The following is a 14,817-nucleotide window of genomic DNA, read 5'->3' as shown; positions in this document are numbered from 1 at the left end:
GGCGGGAGGGCGGCCGCACGGGGAGGCGGTGCCGATCCTCCTCCCGCTCCCCCCTCGCTCCCCTGCCCGTCCGTTCGCTCCCCCACCGGCAGGCAGGGCGCCTCGGCACGGCCCCGTCGCCTCCCCGCTGCCTGCCGCATCCCGGCTGCCGCTCCGCGTGAGGCGGCGCCGCGTCCCGTGTGAGGGACGCTCTGCCGCGAGGAGCGGGGGAGGGAGAAGCCGGACGGGGCTCCGCCGCTTTCTCTCCCTCCCTCCTTCCCTCCCTCCCTCTTGGGCTTCCCCGTCCCTCCCCCCGCCCCTCAGCCGGTCCCTCGGCCCAGCCGCCGCAGTACGATGTGGTCCTCGCCGCTGCGGCTGGGCGCGGGGCGGCTGCTGCGGCTGCGGGCGCCGTTGCCGAGGCCGCGGCCGGGCCGGGCGCTGCGGGGGATCTGAAGGCGGTGCGGGGCGTGCGCGTCTCAGCGCGTGCCCGGGCGCGCCCCCGCGGCGGGGGTCGCGGGGCAGCGGCGGCGAGCGCAGCCCCCGCGCCTCTCTCCTCCGCGTTCCCGCGGCCGCCCCCTTCCCCGCTCCATCTGCAAGGACGTGGCTGTTATATGAAGGTAAGGCGGGCGGGGGGCCGCGCGACGCCGTCACCCCCGGCAAAACCCTCCTCCCCCCCTTGCCGTTGCGGCTCGGGAGCCCGGCTCCTGCAGCCGAGGGCCCTGCGGGACGGCGGCGGAGCAGCGGCGGCCGAATTACAGCCCGAAAGTTGGCATCGCTGCGCTTTCTAGGCACACGCAGGCACGCTGCTCCGGATAGGGACGGGGAAACGCGGTCGTCGCGTGGCTCCGGTCCGTTTTCAGTCTCTCCCTCCGGCAGAAGGGTTGTATAACCAACCGCACGTACCCGGCTGAGGGACGCTCCTCTCCTCCCGCGCTCCCCAGCAGCCGCTGTCGGAACGCCGTGCCTGCCGTGTAGGCGAAGCGCTGGCGGCGCCGCGCTGTGCCAAGACGCGCGCGCGGCTCAGCTGTGCGGCACACGCGGCTGAACTTCGCGCTGCCGTTTGCGCCCTGCGAGGTTTCGGGGTGGCCGCGCGGTGGTTGTTTCGGCTGGGACACGGAAAGCATTCGAGTCGGTTGTGTATTACAGAGGTGCTAATGGGTTTCAGCTGGAGGTTCGCTGTCGGAGGGCGGCGTGCGCATGGATTTCTCGTCCGCGGGTATCTGCTGCCCTGAACTCGACTCGGTGCGCGTGGGGAGGCACCGTGCCGGCCGTGCGCTGGAGGCACAGCGCTGCTTTCTGCTCCTGGAGCCGCCGCTGCTTTCGCGCACACGCAGACATCCGTGTGTTCGTCACGCCGCCGATGTGTGCTGCAGGGGCACGTGAACGAGATTAGAATTGGCGAAACTGGCTTCTTGTTAGATATGGATATTGAAGGGAAGTTCTGCGGTTCGTTGCCTGAATGTAAAATACTTCGTATCATAATCTTACGGATGCCATTTTTTTCCACAATGGATTTCTTGCTTCACTGCCCTAAAAGTTGTTTTTACATCTTGGCAGAACTTAGTTTGTGCTGTGTTGATAAAATATGGTTCTGGGCGATGAGCTAACGTGCACGTGTTTGTTTGCATTTCCCAGGCACGTTTAGGTTGTATGAACTCAGAAATGTAAGCGTTGGTCCGATATCTGAAGATAACTTTGTTGTCATTGCAGTTTCTTGTTGGTGTAGTTTTTATTAAATGCTTTTATTTGTAGGTTGTTTTTAAACTCAAGCGTTCAAATATAATTGTGTTTTCTTCAAAAGCAGAAGTACATTAATATTTTACCTCCTAGTACGCTTTCCTTGTCTTCAATGTGAAGTTTGCTTGTGGTCAGATTCACCTCCTTAGGATTTACTTCAGTGATTATTTCTTGTTCAGTACAGTTTTCTATGTAAAGTATGGCAACGAACGAGATTTAAATTCTGTTGTCCTGCTAAAGCCTAATTTAGGTTGTGCATAGTGGTATTGATTGAACACCCCTGCTAAAAATACTGCTAGGGCTGGGTGTGCTTATAGTGTTGTCACAGGGGAGTGGAGGCTGTGCTGGGTGTCTGGGAGCAGAACGAAGGGCTGATTGTTTGCAGCCACGGTAGAAGCAAAATCCTGTAATCTTCCGAGTAATTCTAGCTGCTCAATTGAGTGGGTGAACTCCCTGTAATGAATAGAGTTCATTTGGTACTACTTACATGTCATTTCCATTAGCATATTTTGAAAATACGGTCAGCCAATACCTGTGTGCATCTCTTGGCTCCGTTCCTGCAGTGACCCCTGGCTGAGCAGAGGGACCAGCAGCCGAACCGGAGCCGGACTCGTTCTGTGGGCATTGCACCAGTGCTTACCAGGAGCACTGGCTGCCTGTGAATGTCGTGTGCTCTGTCGGTAACCCCATGTGTGTGTGGCGTGTCACGCTGGCTTCCCTGAATGCAGAGAGCCATGTAGTTGGCACCACAGCAGCCTGTTGTGGCAGTGGGACGGGACTGTTCTGTGAAAGTGAGGAGTTTCTGTATGGCTTCTTCCTCTTTTATCCTGATGCTACTAGAAGATTTTGACTATTGTTTGGGGGCTGTGTCTCACTGTTATCCCTGGTGAGTTATCTTAGAAATGCTTTGCTGAATGTACACAGACAGAAGTTCTCTGTCACTTTATGCTTGCATTTAGAAAGTGGAATATGTTCTACAAACATCTTCTGGAAAACTGAATGCAAGTGGTAGGCTTGAGGAAACTGGAAGGGGTGGCATTTCAGGATGGATCCCTTGGTCCTGACCTGTACCTGGGAGCAAAGCTGGAACACTTGCTTGCAGCACCCAGACATTTGTATGAGGCAGGGGTGCAGTGTCTTTTGAAAATAAGGGTGGATGAAAAATGTTGCTCCAGCTTCTCAGTTTATCAAAACAATTAAAATGAATAGTAGACGTGTGGCATTTTTCTTCTGTCACTGTTAGATTGTTTCTCTTAAACTAAATGATTTTTGCTCTGTCTCCCTGGCCCTTCCTGCTTCCGTTGATTATCTGCCCTGCTGCCCCACTGTTGTGCCCTGTCCTCTGGCAGCTTACCTTTGGTGACCATCACATGAACACTGTGCCTTCACATCCTGGATTTTGTGTCACGTCTCTTCCATTCTCACCAATTGTAAGAGTGGTCAAACAAGATACTGTCAGCAGATGGTCTACTGTTTGTGTTTTGTTTTTAATACTATGCTTTCCCTGTGGTGCTGCCACTTTTCATGAAACGGTCTCACGGGTTTTATTGTGCTTCAGCCTAAACAACCGTAAAAATGGTTTTTGTGTGTGCATAACATGGGCTTATTTGGAGTGGACAGAAGGAAGTGAGAAGGTAGTGCAAAAAGGGGAGGGGAGGGGAGGATGCTGGGGCAGGAGGCAGAACACAAAGAGCGCAGCAGCCGCTGATGGGTGACAGCAGGTCTCCGCTGCCTGGGCCAGCTGTTCTCATACGCTTGTTTGGGTACAGAGTTGGTTTTCCTTCAGGGCTTGTAATCCATTGACACAGCGCAAGATAGTTTATGCAGGTTTCTGAAAGCCTCTTGAATTTCCAATATTTTGAAAATTTCTGAAAGTTATCTGATATATTTTACTGTATAATTACGTATCAGAATCTCCATTCTTATTTTGGAGAATACCACAATGTTGCTGTTCATAACTTACAATGTAATTACTTCAAGTTTACAGCAGTTACAGTGTTCACAGAAGTTTTATTGGTGTGTCGACATACAAGAATGAGATGCCCGGATTGGTTGAGGAGGATATGGCTGTTTTATGGTGGTCTGTGCAGATGGTATAGGGTCTCTCCCACTGTGTTCTATAGAATGTTACCACTCGCTATCAGGTAAATCAGACAGGCACAACTAAATGACTTCTTGTCTGATGTGTGAGAATTGAACCAGCTTCTAATTCATTGGCTTTTGCACCTTTAGAAAAGAAATAGTAGGTGATGCAATTAGACCTCTGTTTGCACACTTGGCACTTGCAATTACTCCTTGGAGAAGTTGTAGGGCGGCTGTTGAATGACATGCAATTCTTTGTGAGTGGTTCTTGAGATATTGCCATCTCTGCTGCTCCATGAGGAAGGGAGAAGCAGCTGGTATCCATTCATAAATAAGCAGTCTTTTAATTATGAGTACTTACAATCTTTGAAGAAGAATGCTTTAGGAAAGAGTGTCAAACTGGGGAGTGAAACAACAGTTGCCACTGAGGGATTCTCAGGCCATCCATAAGATGGGGGCGATAAATGAAATGGATAATGCACTGTGGTGGTGTGTGTGCTCCCATTGCTGTTCCGGCCATCCCTCATCTTCTGCAGGGTCAGCTGTTGGGAGAAGGTCTGAGCTATTCTGTGTGACCAAAGGGCCTGCATCTTCAAATGGAAATCAGTGCCTTGCTGCTCGAGATGAACATTTCCGTACCTGAATTCTTTTAGTCTAGAATCGTGTTGGAGAAGATTCTGGTATCTTGTCAACTTGGAATTTTTACCTTTAATAGCAAATACTCAGTGATTTTTAATTGAATGCTGAAAACCTGCTTATAGCTGATGCTGCTTTTAGGATGTTCTGATGTGGAGGCCCTGCTTGCATGATATTTTGCTATTTTGTGTGATAATTTTCATAAACTGTTACTTAAAAAACAATCCTTTAAACATAGGCTCTTAGCATTGCTTTTGTAATGCTTAGTACGAGTAACAACACAGTACAGGTCGGTTTTGTGTGCATTAACTGTGTGTGGGTTAAACATATTTTGTGTCTAAAAGATGAGTAACTTTTAAAGTGGAATTCTGTAACTGCAACAGTGGAACTGCATCGCCGTGATCAAAGTTACGCTACAAATGTTTTCTGATGGGAAAGTTGTTCTCAGGATAAGTCTTATCAATTTTATTTTTCAGTTTTGTTTGTGATTATCTTCTTAAGATGGCATCAGTCAGGTTTAAAACCAGAAATGGAAGCTGTAGGAGACAGCTCTCCTTGTAAAGTAGAGCTGCTGCTAGGAGCAGATAGGAGCCTGCTGTGATGCTTTGTCTCTGAAACGTGGGAGCGTACTTTGTGTTGGGAGAAGGCTGCCACCAGGATTCCTGTCTTTCCTTTTGCCAATGGAAGGTGGCTATTGCAAGTAGCCAAGCGTGTGGATCTGATGCACTGAATAGCTGTGTTTTATAAAAGAACAGATTCGAGCGTGACATTCAGAAGCTTGTGTTCCCTCTTGTCTGTGCCAGTGGAGATCCAGGCTGGAACGTCATGGAGATTTTGTTACTTCCTCTGGCTCCTGAGGTTGAGAAATGGTCACTTTCCTAACAGCACACAGAAATACACCAGTCAGTTGGAGTGCAGTTATGTGTTACCAGCAGTGCTCCAGGTCTGGATGAACAGATAATTTCCTGATGCTGTTTTGTCAGTATGTTGTCGTAAGCCCTTCCAAACGTTTGCAATCCTGACAAAATCATTCAATGTAACACGAAAAGTTGCTGCTAGAAGAAATAAGTCTTTTGAAAGTGGTTCAAGTGAGTTATGATATTCCAACATGCGATGTTGATCTCAGGGTCAGAAGAACATGCTTCCCAGATTGTGCAGCTGTGATCTGGTGCATGGTTTGGTGATTTTGCTTTGAGGAACACAGCAAAATCATTTTGGAGAGCAAAACACAGGGTAAAAATGGGTTTTTGTCACAAGCTTTGTAGAGAAACCAGAAATGTTTTTTTTAGGGGGGGATGAAGGGAGGGGAACCTGCAGTCTTTTCTGCTTTGGCTTTGGAGGGAGTTAAAATCAACATCTGTCGCTTTGTGTCTGTCTGTCTCGGTACTTACAGCAAACTCCTTTGGTGTCATCTGAAAAAGCAGCGTGACGTTTCTCTCTGTGGTATGTATGTGGGGCTGAAGCTGGGCAGCACTGAGGGGCGATGCCACTGCTGCTCTCAGGTCACCTTCTGCCGTCCAGCGGTGTGTCTGCACTGCTCTGCAGCTCTGTGTTGTATCTCTGAGCTGCGTGCAGCCTCAGTGCTGCCCCTGATTTGTTTTAGTCATTTTTGTTGTAGTGCCCCTGTTTAGAAAAGTTGTACTTCAGGAGCAAGGAGATGTATTAGTTATTTTTACTTCTTAAAAATGAAATTTTGCAGAAATTGGCATATGCATTTTAAATCCTCGTGGCCTGTAGCTTCCATGCTGTGCACTTCTATGAAGGCTTTTCTTGAAGAGGTTTCCTGCTTTTTGGGGAAGGCTGCTGTTGGATTGACACCCTTGTCTGCTTTACAACTTCCACACAAATGAGAAAGTAGGTTAGTTTTGGAAACCCTAATCTGCAAATAATACTTTCTCTGTTTAAGGTATACATGTTGCATAAACTGCATGGATGTGTTGGCTTTGTCTGAGCCTGGGTGATGGACCTGGGAAGCTGGGAAAGAAGGAGAACTTCCTCTCAGTGCTTATGAAAGGTTTACGAAAGCGTGGTTTATATTTTTTGTTTAATGTCAACAAATAATGTCATTATCTCATGGGAGGTTTCTGCTGAAATAACTGTGGTATATGCAGCCACAGGAGGTGGAAACTAAAATCCAGCAGTGATTGAACAAGGGAATAGGTCAATCAGCAATACCACAGCCTGGTACCTTCCAGTTAGTCTAGCATTTCTCTTGTTTCTGTGTTCTTGAATTGAAGTGTTTTGGTATATAAACTTGGGAATTAATTTCATTTTGTCAGGAAAATGTAACGTTCTTTGCTCTGCTTTCCTGCGTGTTCTGACCCGCTTACGTTTCTTTGGTCGCTTTCACCCATCAGATCTGCCAGTGCTTCAGGGGCTCAGGGCAGTGGTGGTGCTGTGCCTTTCTCCCTGCTCCTGCTGTGGGTTGCAGGCCTTTGTTGGCAGCCCCAGCTCAGTGTGTGTGCTGGGCAGGGCAGGGTGCAGTGGGTGCCCTCTGCTCCTTTGTAATGGCACTTCTGGCTTTGCACTGTCCCTGTGCGTGACTGAGACTGGATTATTTTCTAATTTCTCCACAGTTAAGTAGGTTTTGTTGGGTAGAATAACTCATGCAATAAATATATGAATTAACTCTGCTTTCAAGATCATGCCACAGAGAAAGCTAAAAGAGATACAATAAGAAAATGAGGCATGGGTAATCACTAAGGGTATATACAGTTACACTTACAGCAGAATTCCTCTGGAGAAGACTGAAAAAATAGGCTGAAAATTAACATCTGACAAGAAGTCCTCTAAGAGGAAATTCCTCCAGGAGAACTTAATTCTTGAGATTAATTAAATGAAAGATTAGAAAATCTCTAGATAGCTGTGAGCTATTTAATAAAACTGAAGCAAGCAATTAAAATACTCAGTTTTAGTTACCAGCAGAGGCATTGCCTCCTCCTTGTGGTCTGGTTCTGTTGTTGTACCCCCCAGTGGAACTTCAGTGCTCCCTCCTTTTACAGGAAAGCTGTGTGTGCAGCTCATTATTGCCGGGTGTTTTTGCAGAAGGATTTCAATAAAAAAGCATCCCTCTCTGGGTGAGGATGTTGTGGATAATAACTTGTTTGGCATTGGGAACACACATGTGGTCCTGAGAAAGTAGAAATAAAAGTGCTTTGTAGGAATTATACTAATGAGATGTATGTGAGAATAGCTTGAAAGAGGAACTTGATTAACATCTGAGACTGGAGCAGACATTTAGCCACCTTTGGATAAACCTTGCACTGCTGATAAAACTGCTCTTTCTTTCTCAACCTTCTGGTTTCTATTTCTGCAGTATAATGACTTAAGCATTTTTCAGTCCGTCTGTTCAGAATCGAAGCTGCCATCGTTCAGCGGAGTTGTGGTGCCACAAGTGAAAGGAGGAAGGTACAAAAGAGGAATCTTTGTGTTCCAGCTACTGCTATTATATGCAGCTGCTTCAGAATAGGATGCTACTAAAGTCATTAGAGTGCTGTGCTGAGGATTCTTTCAGAGGTGCTCATTGCCTTCCTCTTATAGTTCTTGAGAAAATAGATGTGATGTTCAGCAAAAATGAAGGCAGGTTAATACAGAAGCTTCTGAAGGTAAACTTCTTTACACGATTCTATTTTTCAGTTGAAAACATAAAACCGCATTCTAAAAATGTGCTTTCCAAACTTAAATGACAGTAATTAGTAGTCAGGAAAAGCCATAGTCAACCCTTTTCTTTTGGCAGTGCATGAATATCTTCATAACATTTAACATTAAAAACACAATCGATTGTCAGGTTTTAACACAGAAATGCTAAAAGGGAAGAGATGCCTTTCCTAATGGCTGTTTATTGTATTAATAGTAACTGCGCATCTAAGTGTGGGGGGGGGGGAAATACCAACAACAAGTGTTGACTAATAATTATTAAAACAAATCAGCTTCATTCTTGTAGCTTCCAAAGCATGGAAATAGGTTTCCCCTTTAGCCCGCTTTGCTGCGTGTGATACATAGAAAACAAGCCATGCTTTGAAGGCCTCACATCTCTGCAGTGAGGGTGGAGTGGAGTTCCTCGTGAGATGGCGGACCCAGCTCCTTCCAGTGCCCTGACACTGCCTCAAGGTGCGTTAAGAATTGACAACAAAAGGAATGAATGCATGTGAATGAAGGCATTAGGGACCCCAATCTCAGGCTTTTCATGCACTTCCTGTACTTGCAGATCATTATTAGGAGCACATATATAGTAAACATTGTTAATAAAAACTGTTGTGACCTAAAATCAGTAGGGAGTTCTGTTTTAAGAAGTATGTTTCTTCAGTGTCTTTGATCTAATTGTTCCATATTGCATACTTAGATATATCTGTACACATGCTGAATAAAATAGTTTCATCCTGATCTGTAGTAGATAAAAGGACGGAGTGACAACACTTCAAAATCTTTAATAGCCAATTCATATTTTACAGCAGAACACCTTTCAAGAGTATGCTAAGAGTTTTGAAACGATGTTAGATGAACAGATCCCCATCTCTTGCTTCCAATTTGGGAGTGACAGGGAAATGTATCCTGTGTATTGCTGTTGTGTTACAGGTAATCATTTCCACTGAACAGCATCTTACATGCATGTACTTCAGGAAAAAAAAGTTGAAAGTTTTGCTGACCTTCTCAAACTTCTTTTGGCAATGCTGAGCTTTCCATTTATTTTGTCCCTTGTTTAACAGTTTTTTTGTGTGTGTTTTCAAAAGCACTTCCATTCACCATTCAAGGGATTCAATAGAATTCTAATAGGAACGGCACATAAATAACTACAGAGATCAATGCTCCAATTCAGCCAAGAGTTTTTTTGTGACTTCAAAAGCCACAAGAGCATTTATTATTAGAAACACACAATTGACTTTTCTTGTATTATCATTTTGCATGGTGATTTGGTTTTTACCACCACCACAAGATGTTCAACAGTTTCATTTGAAAATGATGTATTTACATCCTGCGTTCCACAGTGGTTTAATTTTTGATCTTTTCTGTGGAGCCACATTCACGTCTGTGTGCATGTTCAGTGCTCTGCAAAGATCCAGCAAAATATTCACTCGGAAATTTTTCCTCAAAGGTCAACCAAATGTTAAGCACAGTATCCTATTTGTGTATTGTAATGAAAACTGTGAAAGAAATTTTTGAAGTATGAGTTGTTGAATTAATTTTTGTATTTCCGACTGTATTTACGGAACTCATGCAATGTACGGCACACCCAGAACTGTTCCTGAGGCTTTCTCCTGCCCTCAGAGGTTCAGCCCGTGGCTGTCAGGAGCTGCCTTTGCCAGTGTTGGTCTTACTGTACTGGGGGCAGGCTGAGGGAGCTCCCACAGACCTGGTCCTGGGATACTGGGTGGGCTATAGAAAGCCAGATGGCTTCACTGAGGTACTTTCAGCACTCTAAAGCTTGAGAAAGTTGGTTCTTTTTTTCTGTAGGAGCAGTTGGAGATGGCTAATAGGGAAAGTATGGTGTGAAACCCAGCTGTGGCTTCAGTCATGCTGGCTGCCTGGGAATGTGGCATTTGGGCAGTTCCTGTGTGCCACTTGGGGCAGGTAATGGTATGGTTTTATCACCTTGGGTGGAGTGCATACCCAGAGGGAAATGGAGCTTTGTTCTGGTTGTCAGGAGAGCGTTTGTACATCAGTGGGTGTTTCCTGCGTTGATGTTTTGGTTTTCACAGTTGCTAATACTTTGGAAAATGAAATCAAGTTACCAATAAGGGCTTCTAGATGGCAATAGCCTTCCCTAAGCCCTCCAATTACCTGATCCCTGCTCACCAGCCAGTCCTATGCTACAAGAAGAGGATGCAGCTGGGGCTAGGAGCTGCTTTTTGAACTTTTAGTTTTGGAGGAGGCTGGTGCTGATACTTCCCCCACCACTGCGCCAGTGACCTCTAGACAGTGACCAGCAGTGTGGTCCTGCACAAGCGTGTTCTGACTGAGAAATGTTTCTATCGGGGAGGTGAGAAAGCAGTGTGCGTCTCTGGTCCTTCTCTCTCCTAACAGTTGGAGCGGTAAGATTACACAGGTGATACTTTTGGTGCACCTTGAGAAAGGCTTTGATTGTGGTGAGGAGGAAGAGAGGCACTGGTAGGGCATGGTGAGAGCACAACTGGTGACTCGCAGTGCCATGACTGCAGTTACATTAATTGTTCAACAGGTTTGTTATCACATAGAAATACACACATTTAAGATTTGAGTGCTGTTGTAGTGTTATCTTAAGTGATAAAGGAAGTGAATTCAGACATGCTCTTAGTTCCTCAAAGTTCTTCCTCATTTCCTTTTACCGCTTCAGATTGCGTTTGAGTCAGCTGCTTTCAACTTGACACTTATGTCATCCAGACATCTGCAATGTTAGTGTGCTAATGTCTGCATTTCAGCTGACTGATAGGTACACCAAAGCCTATCTTATTTTGTCACTGCAGCATGAAGCTTCTTTTTAATTTCCCTGGCTGTTCAACATTTAAGGAAACAGGATAATAGAATATTGCTGGCATATGTTAGCCTGATGTCAGAAATCTGTTTAACATGGCTTTCTTCCTGAAAATGGCCATTTCATTCTGTAGCCCTTCCTCCATACTCATACTTGATATTTAACTAGAGTCTAAGCCGGAGTCAAAGAAATAAAAATGGGCATCTACAAATATACACATATTCATATATATATACACACACATTCTTAGAGAAGCTTGGTTCTTTTAAGGGATGTGATAGGCTTGTTGAATCTTTCTGAAAGAAAGCATTCGTGTATTTTAGATTTGTGTGGATCTTCTGCTTCTTTTATGTCAGTGAGCAAGACATACAAACTGTACACCGTATGTTGAAACCAGGCATTATCCATTCCCTCTTCCATTGCTTCTTTTCTGTAGCCAACCCTAAATGCCTCAGGGGAAAGGACGACAACATCTGGCATTTGTTTTGAGTGCAACGAAGAGAAAGGGAAAGAAAGAGGTAAAAGATGGGGAAGATTGGAAAAGAAACAGTCTTCTCAGCTACTGTGGGTAGTTCCCCAAAAACCTGAGGCATGGAATTATTAAAACTTGCTGCTGGTATGGAGCAATGTAGATTTTATTGCTCGATGCTGCATGCTGTTTTATAGTTCTGCCCAACACGTAATCCGTTTTACTGAACATCATTTCAAACTGGCTGAGGCTCCTTAACTAAGCCTGTTTATAGAACAGGTGGTTAGAAATTTACTTCAGAGACAAAAATATAGTCCTAAATTTAGACTAAATTCTTCCCTGGCCACTTCATTTACTCTATTTTGTACTTAGCGTTCTGTTTGCAGAAGTGCTTTCTTCTGCCTGACAGTTTGTCTGTGGGAGTGCTGCTGTCTTCTGTGTCAATTATTTTAAAAAAGTAATATCTAATTGATGTTAGATGTGGAGCTTCTTGAAAAACATTGCACCAGCTATCTATGGAGAAGAGATTAATCATGCTTCTAAGTTCTTGCGGACTATTAGACCTTCACTTCAGGTAACATAATTGATTTTTTTTCTGTATGTTATGATTATTGGACTTTTTAAGATACTTCATTTTTGTACTTCTTTGTGCTGAAACAATCTCTTGGCTGTTCTTAGTCGATCTGCATATTTTTGGAGGCCTTATCAGCTAATCTGTTTGAGGTTTTGCAATACGAAGTGACATGAGAGCAGACCTTCATCTACCCTGTGGGCTGTGCGCCTGACTAAGCATCCTCATATGAGGAATTCCCTCTCTACAACAGCATGATGTAGCTGGTTTATATTTGTATCTTATGACCTGCTAAAAATATTCATTCCTTCCCATTTACCTTCTATGATCCTCTTCAGCAGAATTGATGTCTGACAAGTTTGTATGCTACTCTGTATTGTTGTAATTGATTACTCCTCATTGACAAAGCACAGAAATTGTCAGAACTTGCAGAAGAAATGCATGCTTTTCAGAAAATAGTCTAAATTTTTAAGAATAAATGTTGGTCTTGTGATCTGAAAGCACTGATGTCACTTCATAAAGTGTTGTTTTTCTAAATTTATGTCTGTGTTACTTTGAATGTAGTGGATCTTAGGGTTAGTAAATCATTAAATGTAATAAATCCCTGAATGCACTGCCTGTGAGGGGTTACTTAAAGGTGAAAACTGTTGGGATCAGTAGAGAAAACATAAATTGGATCAGAAGCTGACCATATAGACGACTACAAATGACTATATTGTATGAGCAAGTAACAGGATAGAGAGATTATTTATTAGTCATGCTCTTCAAAAATCAGTCTTGAAATTAATTCTGTCTCATTACATTTACTAATAACCTTGGTGCAAGAATTGTGCACGTTCTTATTAAAAGCTGTAGACAACCCAGTTCAGAAAATTGAGTGTTTTGAGGACTGGATTATTCTGTAAGGAAAATGAGAACCTCATGGATTTGGACATTCAAAAGTGAGCATGATTTAATAATACAAAATCAAGTATTTAAGACGATATTTTTTTGGCTTTAGGAATTGCACTGGTAGTAATTCAAGTCACCGTTCCCAATATGAAGAATGAGCAAGGCTCAGCTGGCCACTTGTTATGGGTGCTGCGCTGTTACTGTCGCACTCAGCCTGTGCTGGTAGATGGGTTCATGGCTGATTTGGTAACAGCAGAGAACTGGGGAGTTTCATCCACAGCACCAAGAAGGGGAACTGCAAGTGCATGGGAGAGAAAGCTTCAACACAGGGCTTGTTCATGTTCTTTTGTAAACCTGTTGAGATAGAGTGTGGTAGAATTCATTTACAGCTGGTAGAGCGTAGAGTTAGGATATTTTTTTAAAGTACGCTCATGAAATTATCTTCTAAGAAGTTTACTGATTTCCTGAGAAGTTGGTGATCTCACCTAATCGTTTTCCAGGCCTTCCTTAGTGTTGTATGAGAACGCGCCTGGAGACAAATGTCCTTCTTTGGGAGCTTTGAAGTATCTTAATTTTTAAAAGGAGTTATGTGAGTGGGATCCCAATTCAGAAGACACATTTACAATTTGAGTATGAATATTAGAAACTTAATAGTGAGTACTCTGAATAGGTATACTGGTTTACTGGGATGGTGCCAATAAACTGAAATAATGGCCTCAAGTCAGGAGACTCGTGCTGAAATCAGCTGAAGTCATAAGAAAAAATGTGTTTTTTTTTTCCCCATTTCTCTCAAAAAGAATGCTGCTAGTCAGTGCTGTGCTGGTGTGATGGGACAGACAAAAGGGAACACGTGGATCTGTCAAATAGCCCAGTGTAGTAATGCAGCTAATTGCATCTTGCTCTTAACCTTTATGTCCAAGTTCAGATTTCCAGTGCTCCAGTGGAGAGAAAAAAAAAAAAAGGCAAAAACCTCATTTGTCTCTCAGCAATTTATGTAATTTTACTTCTTGTGAGACAGATAATGTCTGTTAAAGACTTAAACACGTTACGCTGTGGGCTGATCTGTCTCTCCTTCAACATATTTTAGTTTTTTAGTGCTACCTGAATCGTGTGTTGTAAACTCTAAGAAATGGAGTGCTTTTGATGTTTTGTATATGTGTTGTGTATACCAACAGGGTCTCACATGGACCTCGTACATTTTAGTTACTTGCTGAATTGTGTTTTCAGTTTCTGTTCTGCTTGTGTTTTGTCTCATCGGAGCTTGTTTGGCTTAGATCTATTACAGTATACATATTAAAACAAATGTACAGGATTTGTCTGCATAGGAAATTGTTGTAAAACAAAATTCTGCTAACATGCAAAATCATTATTTCAAGCTTACTGTACTCATGGGCATTCTCATTCACTATTGAATGTCCAGTTCATTTGGTTGAATTCTTTCCTGTGGTGAAATAAAATCAACCTTATTATTGAATAAGTGGGTGCTGTTTGGGGTTATGTCAGGGAGGGAGGTCAGGAAGAAAAGAGAAAAGATGTGCTAGATTTTCAGTGAATGGTACTGAGAACTGAACATCTGAATCTCAGGCTTTTTGGGAGAAACCTTTTTTTTCCTTCACCCAGGAAAAGGATTTTGTGGAGTTTTCTATGAATCTTGGACATCTTAATAATCAATTGTATGGGAACCTCTGATTGATCACCTGAGGCGAGCAATGAGTCAGCCAGAGGAGCACAGGTGAAGGCAATTCACCTGTGCTGCCAGGAAAGGTGGAGCCTGGCTGCACCCCTCCTAGACCTATTGAAGAGCTGGCTAGCAGTGGGGAAGGATCTCTTCTGGAGATCACCTTTGCTGGTGTTTTGTGAGCGAGCCCAGGATAGGGGTAAGCTTTCTGCTTACTCTCTTTGTTATCACGGTCTGCTTTGCCTAACTCTCTTGTTTATTTTGTGATTATAACATCCTAAAATTCTTTGATTATACATCAATATGAATGAAGACACAGAATACCG

At 44.0% G+C, this 14,817-nt stretch overlaps 1 protein-coding gene across 2 annotated transcripts in view; it reads left to right on the top strand.

The window, feature by feature from the left end:
- The first annotated feature begins 462 nt into the window (after positions 1–462).
- The window catches only part of PTPN4 (protein tyrosine phosphatase non-receptor type 4), a 98,669-nt gene continuing 84,314 nt past the window's right edge, over positions 463–14,817 (top strand). The window contains exon 1 of one of the 2 annotated variants that reach the window (XM_048953769.1): positions 463–596. The gene's annotated coding sequence lies outside the window, so the exon portion shown is untranslated. Of the gene's footprint in view, positions 597–14,613; positions 14,691–14,817 lie in introns of those variants that run through there. The other variant, XM_048953770.1, reaches the window with a different exon arrangement.

Source organism: Lagopus muta, chromosome 8 (genome assembly GCF_023343835.1).
Source record: "Lagopus muta isolate bLagMut1 chromosome 8, bLagMut1 primary, whole genome shotgun sequence".
Classification (NCBI taxonomy): Eukaryota; Metazoa; Chordata; class Aves; order Galliformes; family Phasianidae; genus Lagopus; species Lagopus muta.
The sequence above is the reverse complement of the archived record's forward strand: the minus strand, read 5'-3'. Positions and strand labels throughout refer to the sequence as shown.